A 9,862-nucleotide genomic window follows, 5' to 3' on the forward strand; every position below is an offset into this window, starting at 1 on the left:
CATGTTAATAAAGACAACTCATGTGATGTTTGATCTCTTAAACTATACCTCCCTTAGAAATTGTTAAGATGGTTTTGACGTGAAATGATCACTCCAGTAGAAAGTTCTTTTTCCTGTTTTGTGTCCACAGTGGTCTTTTCCCCACTAAGGTGACGACCCATGTGAACTTTAAAGTCTTCCACATGCATCAATGTGGGTTTCTTAGGAGGGCCTTAAAAAGAAAACAAGAGATTTCCAGAAATACGGTGTGAAGCACTCTCGAGCTGTGCTTGGTAAGCAAAGGTCTCTATGAAACTTCTCTTTATAAATAAATCATAACTACACAGAAACAAAATTGTTTGTTTTTTAAAGATTTTATTTATTTATTCGACAGAGATAGAGACAGCCAGCAAGAGAGGGAACACAAGCAGGGGGAGTGGGAGAGGAAGAAGCAGGCTCATAGCGGAGGAGCCTGACGTGGGGCTCGATCCCACAACGCCGGGATCACGCCCTGAGCCGAAGGCAGACGCTTAACCACTGTGCCACCCAGGCGCCCCACAAAATTGTTTGTTGATGAAAGAGAATACAAAGTCCAACTAATGATGGTGTCCAAATTCATAATCTGGATTGCTTCTTGCCCAAAGCAAAAATAAAACAAGGATAAAAATTTGATAAACTTCNTGTTTGTTGATGAAAGAGAATACAAAGTCCAACTAATGATGGTGTCCAAATTCATAATCTGGATTGCTTCTTGCCCAAAGCAAAAATAAAACAAGGATAAAAATTTGATAAACTTCCTCAGGCAACTTTACACGTGGAATCGCTTTCAAATCAAGTTTTCAAGTTTCGTTTTTTAAAAATACAATCTTGCTTTGCCTTTCTTCAATGCATTCCTTTCTTTTTAAACCTAGCGTTTGGCTTTTAAATTCAGTCCCATGGACCATGAAAGAGAGTGGAGGCCCAGAATTTGTTATCAAGTGGATCAGGAAACTGTTCCTTTTTGTTCTTTTCTAAATAGCTGAGATTGTGATTGAACCAAACTGAAAGAAAAACAACACTCCACCAAGTTAAAACATAAAGGTTCCTTCCCACCAGGTTTGTTTATATTTTGCTTACGTCCTACCTGCAATGAACGTGCCATAACATCGAAAGTACTGTCTTAGGGATAAAATGCAATTTCGCTTGAGTTGTTAGACACGGAGCAACACAGAATGCTCCAGGCATTTGTTGTCAGGAGCAAAGAGGTAAATTTCGTTCCCGCCACAGAGGCTCCCTCTCCAAGGTGAGGTATTCAGCGCCAGCGACCCCCGGGGCACCAGTGGGGCAAAGGGAGCCCTTGCAGCACCGTGGCGCTGGGGGGGTGGAGCTACCGGACTCTGCCTTCGGTATGGGGAACAATAGTGATTGCAGCTCAAAGCAGAAGGTAGCACGTCCAGGGAGCCCTTGCACAGGACCGAGAGAGGAAGAGAGAGAGAGGGAGAGAGAGAGACTATAGGGCTGTCTTTGTTCGCTAATCTCTTAAATTTACAGGGCCAGGTCTGATCCTGTTGGAAGGCTAGTCTCTGGTTAGGAGTGTATGGAAAGTTGCACAGAAAGAAAAGGACAGAGCACAGAAGTTTGTATTGATGCAAAAGCACAGATGATGAGGGGATTTTGAAGGCAAAGGCTGGAGCTCCATCGTCTTCCTTTATTCTTTCTTACTAGAAACCCACAGACAGAAAAAAAATTCTTTGAAGTTTGACAAAGAGGGAGGTGGCTCTTGATCAAGCTGGGATCACACCGTGCCTTGAAGTCATCAAGCAGGGGGGCCTGTACAGGACTTAAAAGGGCACAACTTGGCGCTTAGCTATTTAACACGAAGGCGAACATTGAAAAGAAGGCAAAACGCTACTGCGTCTGTACAATGTCACCTTGAAAATGTTCACCTTTAGTCTGTCAGGCTAACCTATAGCCTACAGAGCTTTCATAGGGATCAAATAGGGGAGGGTTGCTACAGTCTTAGAGGGTCTCATGACTGCCTGCGTATCTCACCAATCAATCATTGAACCTAATGATAAGCACCAGAGAAATCTTGCGAAAGTAGTTTTACCAGTAGAAATTCGAAGAAGACATTTATGATCTAATATTCCCTGCACGTCCCCTTCCCCTTGGGTACTAAGCATATAACCGCTAGCTTCATACAGCAAAATGCAGCTCTTTCTGCCCACGGGTCCTGTTCCATGCTACTTAAATAAACTTAGGAAGTTGCACCGTAAAACATCTCAAAAAGTTCTTTCTTTCCTTCTTCCTTCCTTCCTTCTTTCCTTCTTTTCTTTTCTTTCCTTTTTTTTCTTTTCTTTCTTTCGATTTTATTTTGTTAAGTAATGCCTACACCCAACGAGGGGCTTGAATTTACAATCCCAAGGTCAAGAGTCACATGTTCTACCCACTGAGCCAGCCAGGGACCCCCCCCCAAGAATTCTTTCTTGACCATCGCACTCAAAGATCCCAAAACAATCATAGCTGCCTCCTTTGATTTAAAATAATGATGTGGGCACAAATTCTTGGTGGCAACCCCTAGACCTGTCAATGTCACCAGCATTTGTGTCAGGTGTCCTGGGAGGTTTAGCAATCTACTTCGTGAGGAACTGACCTTCTGGGTCAGATGTTCTAGTTTGGTTCAACCTGGTACATACTTATAAGCCCCTAGGAGGTGCCGAGGCTGGCTGTGGAGAGAAATCTAGGAGATTCAGGTTATGATTAAGGTGGGATTCAGGGCCCGGGGAAGGGAAGGAAGGACCCAGATATGAACCAAGCAGGGGCAAGATGGTGCTGGCAGGCTTTCAGAGGCTGGATCGCTCCTTCCTGAGACCCAGCACCATTTCTCTCTTTGGGCTCCGTAGGACACTCTGGTGTCCTTGAATAACCTCCTCTTTTTGCTTTAGCTAGTCTAAGTCTGGGACCTATCACTCCAACCAAAAGAATCCTGACTGAACCAGTACCATTGTTTTCTCTCATTGACAGTCTCATCGGGGCACCTGGGTGATTCAGTTGGTTAGGGGTCATGGTCCCAGGGTCCTGGAATCCAGCCCCGAGTTGGGCTCCCTGCTCAGCGGGGGGCCTGCTTCTCCCTCTCCCTCTGCCACTCCCCCTGATTGTGCTCTCTCTCTCTGACCAATAAATAAACAAAATCTTAAAAAAAAAAAGTTGCTTAAGAAACTGGTGTAAGAAGGACACTGTGACGCTCTTTTGTCCCCCTAAAAGCAGGAAATAAATCTTCCATGTGAAAGGTACCATCCCTGATCCAGGAGGATAGAAAACATCCTTGTTATCAGAGAATGAGAATTCAGGGCCAAGAAGGCTGTGTAAACAAATCTTGTTACTTTTTCACTAATTTACTTCCTCAAGCACAAATGTCTTTGTCTTGTCGGTTCCTCACAAATGTATTGTTTCTTTGTTTGAAAGTATAAGAGCTGCCTGCTTTGATCACTTCTTTGAGTCTCATATTTTTGTGGGGTTCCCATACATAAGACATTAAATTTGTTTTTCTCCTGTTAATCTGTTTCATGTCAATTTAATTATTACATGCTTTTGTAAATATGCTTTATTAAGAATGCAACTCACAATGTGAAGATTCAACTCCAAAGGTGCTATACAAAGCCACCATAATAGCTTCAGCCCAAACTTTTTCCCAGGCTGGTGGTCAAAGCAGGATCATCACTTAAGCATGACCAAAATATTACCCAGCACTTTCTCTGAGAGGCAATTAATACAATAAAAGGATCATGCAGCTTCAAACCACCCAGACGTGCTTGGTTGAGGTCCTGATGACCCAGCTCTGCCTGTGTCGGATCCAATCACTGGCTCCTAGACCCCTGCATTACTCCCGCGTGTATGATCCGTATGGGTACATCTCTCTCTCTTCTAAGCGGATGTTCTGCTGGGAGTCCGGGTACCACTGAAGAGCCAGCGCCAGCCCGTCTACACGGAGTAGCTGCACATTCCTATAAGCTTTGTGGAGGGCTTTGTTTCAGGAGCTCTCACATTGGCGGCCTCGTGTGCCCAGACTGCTTTTGCCTAAATGAACTCTCCTTGAAAACTGGATTCTCAGCCTCTCCGAGTCTCCTACGACACTCGGTATATCGGACCGGTTTTCTGTGGTTGCTCTGCAGCCGTCAGCCTCACATGTTGAATCCCCGTGAAGACTTCTTTTGTCCTTCTCCTTCTTGTGGTCCACCACCCCAGCTTTTCTATGGGCTTCGTGAGTGGTTTTCAATCATTTATGTTTCTTATATGCTCGTCATCTCCCCAGAAAACATTCTTTTTTTTTTTTTAAGATTTTATTTATTTATTTGACAGAGAAACAGCCAGCGAGAGAGGGAACACAAGCNATCATCTCCCCAGAAAACATTCTTTTTTTTTTAAGATTTTATTTATTTATTTGACAGAGAAACAGCCAGCGAGAGAGGGAACACAAGCAGGGGGAGTGGGAGAGGAAGTAGCAGGCTCCCAGCGGAGGAGCCCGATGTGGGGCTTGATCCCAGGACCCTGGGATCACGCCCTGAGCGGAAGGCAGATACTTAACGACTGAGCCACCCAGGCGCCCCTCCCCAGATAACATTCTAAATTGCCTGTGGGAAGGAAACCTCTGTGTGTTCTTTTTACCTTCCTATGACATCTTGCACAGGGCTGGGTACATTTGAGGACCAGTTAAGAGGACATGAGTTTCCAGTGGAAGAAGTTACGGTATAGACAAAAGAATACAGAAAAATTATCTAATCATTAAAAAAAACAGAGATAGCTAGAGAGGGAAAATAGGGGAGGGGGGGGAGACGATGACAGTTAAGAGAAAAGAGAAAAATACTCCTTTGTACCTTGACCCACTGGAATCCTTTCTCATCTGAGAGTTAATCTTGAATCTATTAAGTGCTGTGTCACACTAAACAAAACGTCTAAGGTTTGTATGTTTTCTAGTCCATTGTTGAAGGCATTTAATGAAACCCACTTTAATTCCTATGTGAACATTGATTGCAAAGGGCTCCATTTCACTATTCATTATGGCAGGAAACTCCATTCTGTCCTTGAACAAGAACTGAATCATTCTGTTCAGCATATGTTCTTTTCAACACACACATTTAGGTAGCAGGTTACGGGAGTATAGATCGTCTCCCAATATATCTCATCCCTGTAGTATTTTTTAAAAGTGCAATGCAGATATAGAAAGTACTTTCTGCTCTCATGAAATAAAAAGTAAGCATTATATCCTTAATTGTTATTAAGCACATTATATGACTATATACAATATGTAGCTAGAGCTATACTTCGTACTTTACTTTGTACCTCTGTGTTGCCTATGGTTCCAAATACACGCTAAAAAGTGTCAGAAAAAATGCCCAGTGTCATTTCTCGAATCTGTAAGGCAATCTGGAGATGAGTGAAACTGATCTCTTACGTGTAATATCAAAAGCAGGTCAGGGGCGCCTGGCGGGCTCAGTCAGTTGAGCATCCGACTCTTGGTTTTGGCTGGGGTCATGATCTCAGGGTTGTTGGGTTGAGCCCTGGACACATGGGGACTCTGCACTCAGCAGGGAGTCTACTCAAGGATTCTCTCTCTCTTTCTCTCTCTCCCTTCCCCCACTCATGCTCACGCTCTCACTCTCTAAAATAAAGAAATCTTAAAAAAAAAAAAAGCGGGTAAGAACATTGACACATTTCTCACAAAGATGTAGTGAAAGGCGGGGCTGGCTTCCTCTTCATATCCCCGTGAAAACACCCGCCCTGGCCTCTATTCAAAATCCAGCTCCGTGCCCTGGATCAGAGTCAGTTATTTGTCACTGATACGGGTGTAAGGCTTGTCACTATTTATCCAGGATGCTTGACACGTCCACCTCATCCAAGAAAGCGCTTGCAGAAATCAAAGACTATTTGGAACCACCGTGAAGAAAGCTCAAGATTTGGATATAATTTTCAACCTAAGAAAAACTTCTTTATCAAGCATTCTAAATTCTTACTATTTTCCTATATAGTCAGATAAAGATCTTTTTACCTATTTAAGGTCATTCAACTTTCCATTTCTTTACGTTCAGACAATGTTTATTTCTCGGATGTATACGGATATATCAAGGGCTCACACTGAAAACATGCAGGGAGAACAACGAAGTGAAAATTATAAAGCTGAGGCCATCCCTGAATTCATCGTTAATTGAGTATCTTCTTTCCCAGCAGCACACGGGTCATAAACCGTCCTCGCTCCAGGTCCCGCGGTAAGAGAAGGAAGTTGATCAGACAGCTCTACCAGGAAGTTCATCTGCAAATAAGAAGGTTATTTTACTAACACTTACATGTACCAGAGCGTACGCTCCGGGTGTATTTTCTGGGCGTGTAGATGGATTGGGTAGACCTAGACACCTTTTTTACTCAGTCCCCGTTGTCATCTAAGGTATAATATGTAGTCCTTAACAAGGCTCCAACTCTCGGCTTTGAGCTTCTGGGCAGAAGGGTCTGGAGCCGTGCTGTCCGTTACTATAGTCACTAACCACGTGTGTTGTTCACACTCCAATTAAAGAAAACCTTCAGTTTCCAACAGCCACATTTCACATGGTCCATAGCTGCCAGTGGTTAGCCGCTAGTGGCTGTGCTTTCGGACAGAGTGCACCCTCAGGGTCTCTGGCATCACAGGAGTTTCTGTGGGACCAGATCCTCGGTACTCAGAGTTTGTGAACCAGCAGCTGCGGCATCAGCCGGGGGCTTGTGAGAAATGCAGATTCTCAGTTACCTCTCCACTGAGTCATAATCTGCATCTTACTAAAACCCCCAGGTGATTTATGTACCATTCAAATTTGAGGCACATTGGTCTAGACCAGGAAGGAAACATGCCCCCAGGTTTAGAAGGAGAGAACCGTATCCAGGTTGGGTTGAAAAGGCGCAGAGTGACTTCTTACAAGCCTATGTCTTTGTTAAGGCTAATTAAAACTAAACAACTAATGTTGCTTCCAGATACAATGTAACAATCGGGGTCTGCGCTGATCCTCGATCCCTGCATGCCTTCCTCTTGACACCCTCGTAACAAGAGCCAAATATTTATTAAGCTTTAACTCTGAACCATGCATTGCTCTAGGTGTTTCGTGTTTTTATTCAAGAATCTTTACAAACAACCTTCTAGGTGACTTCTCTTGTTCATCTTATTTTATACATGAGGATTCTGAGATGCAAAGAATGGAAGGAAGCTGTCACTGTGGCCGAGCCGAAATTCCACCCAGAGGTGCCCACGCGAGAGGATGTCTTCCAGCCGACGGCCGTTCCTGGAAAGCTCCAACTTCGGGGGTTGCTCTCCAGGTGCCCTGAGCTCCAAAGCCAGTAGTGTGGGAAGGATCACTTGTTTCTTGTGTGCTCCTCCTGGTTCCCCTGAGCTCCCTAGGAGGCACCACAGTTCAGGTTTGCTGGAAGCCGCTGTGAGGGGCTGGCCTGGCCGAACACTGCGTTTCCTTCCAATTTGCTCAGCTCATCCTATGGCTCAGCTCTCTCTCCCCAAATCCCCAGGAAGAATCGAAGAGAGATAAAGAGCTGCGGTTCTTGTGCCAAAATCCTAATGCAACCTGTCCACCCGGGGAATGCGGCCCCGCCTAGACCAGCAACAAAAGAATCAGCTGTTTCCTGCCCAGCCTAAGTGCTTCTGGGTGAGTCATCACTTTCCCTGCCCCAGCGAGGGCGTGGCTCCCCGATCCCTTACAAAGTGCTCAGGCCCGCCTGTTAAGGATGGAGAGCCAACTATTTCAGGGTCTTCTTTGAATCTCGTGAATAAAAAATGCCTGCACTTAAAGTCCCCGAGTGCCCACAAACACACCTGAAATTAACTCCGTTGGCCTCCGGCAGACACCAAACCACCCTCATGCATTAAGGCCAACAAGAAGATTGGGGGCTTGCCAGGGCCTTGCCTTCCAGATGGCTCAAGAAGCATATGAGTGAAGCCAGCTGTGTCAGCATCAGGCTTGTTTGGTTATTCAGAATGTCTAATTTTGTGACACAGTGCTGAGACCAACACAACACACCACCAAGGACACCTTTTCGTTCCTCCTCTCCAGTACTCCACTTTGCTCATTTTATTTATTTTTATTTTATATATTTTTTAAAGATTTTATTTATTTATTTGACAGAGATAGAGACAGCCAGCGAGAGAGGGAACACAAGCAGGGGGAGTGGGAGACGAAGAAGCAGGCTCATAGCAGAGGAGCCTGACGTGGGGCTCGATCCCATAACACCGGGATCACGCCCTGAGCCGAAGGCAGACGCTTAACAGCTGTGCCACCCAGGCACCCCCACTTTGCTCATTTTAAGTAGTCAATGCTAAATTCTGGAAGGACAGAGATTGTGTCTCTGTACCACCATGGCTGTCTGGCAAAGAACTCTGCACACAGTAGGTGCTCAATAGATGTTTATTAAGGGAAGAAACGCAAATAAATGGGGATTCCAATTATCACTATGACTAAGCAATAGCCAATAAAAGCAGCATGATAGTTTGTCTTTCTCTAGGACCCTTTTCCAATGAACGTAAGTATTTTATACAATTTCAGATAATCAATGCATACCAGTCTTATTTGATAACTGGAAATGCTCGTGTTGAGTGAGGATATAATTTGGCTACCACCAAACTGGGCAGAATAAAATTCAGTATTTCTTATTCTCACCTTGAAGCTCTATTGCCTGGGAGGACCTAGGATCTAAAAGGAAAAAACTATCACAGCTAGTCACTGGGGCCAGTGACTCACGTCCATGCGAGGGCACGTGAGAGAAGAGGCTTGGATTTCCTCTGTATCTGCAGAATTTCTTAGGGGGCAGATGCAAGGCCACAGGCGGGCCTCTGGCATCTGTGTGGATGGCTGCATTTTCCTTGGAGCCCCTGGAAAGGAAGAAGGACTGGGAAGTAGCCGTGGAATAAACAAAGGGAAAGCAGGAGGCTCCTTGGAGGACCACAGGCCGGGGCTAGGATCCATGGTGCTCATCTCTATTCGGACACAGCCCCAGAGCAGCCCTGAGTGGCTCGAGACAAGAGCACTTATCTTAAATATTTGCCAACAACTTCATACTCATTGGGAACTGAGAGGAAATATTTTAGGGAGGAGCCCATTACATCATGCTTGCTTTTGCCTCCTCCGAGCGCTGAGTGCTGAGCCCTTTACTGTTGCCTGGCATTCTGCAAACACCCACGTTTGGCTTTTTCCTTCAGCCGGTGAGATGGAATCAATGGATTCCTTTATGTCCAGATAGGACTCTGATCCTCCAATGGCCTCGTTAAAGAACCAGTGTTTTCGAGAGTCATTGTGTTTAATGGGTCATTGTGTAAAGACAGACTTTCCCAGAACCCTCTCGGAGAAAGCCCTGTGCACTGCTGTCGGGGCGTGGGTGTCCTCGGCACAGGCTCTCCGAGGAACCGTCTGCGAATGAGGTCCGTGAAGGAGACCACAGAGGACTTTCCGCCTGAGGGGGAAGGCAGGGCTTTGCATGATGGCTTCCAGCTGACTTGGCACTTTTATTTTATCTATGTGCGAGAAGGAGTAAGTGTAAATGGTGAATGATAATAACAGGAGCCATCATCCATAGCCCTCGGCTTTTTCCAAGTCCGGAGGATGACAGCATTCCTTTCCTCCTTTAACCCCAGAACAATCAGTCTCCTCCTCTGTGTCCCTACAGAGCTAATCTCTAGCGGGATGAAGGAGAGAATGCTAACTTTATTTATTTATTTATTTTTTAATTTTATTTTATTATATTATGTTAATCACCATACAGTACATCCCCAGATTCCGATGTAAAGTTTGATGCTTCATTAGTTGCGTATAACACCCAGTGCACCATGCAATACGTGCCCTCCTTACTACCCATCACCAGTCTATCCCCTTCCCCCACCCCC

The sequence above is a fragment of the Ailuropoda melanoleuca genome, chromosome 15 (genome assembly GCF_002007445.2).
Source record: "Ailuropoda melanoleuca isolate Jingjing chromosome 15, ASM200744v2, whole genome shotgun sequence".
NCBI lineage: Eukaryota > Metazoa > Chordata > Mammalia > Carnivora > Ursidae > Ailuropoda > Ailuropoda melanoleuca.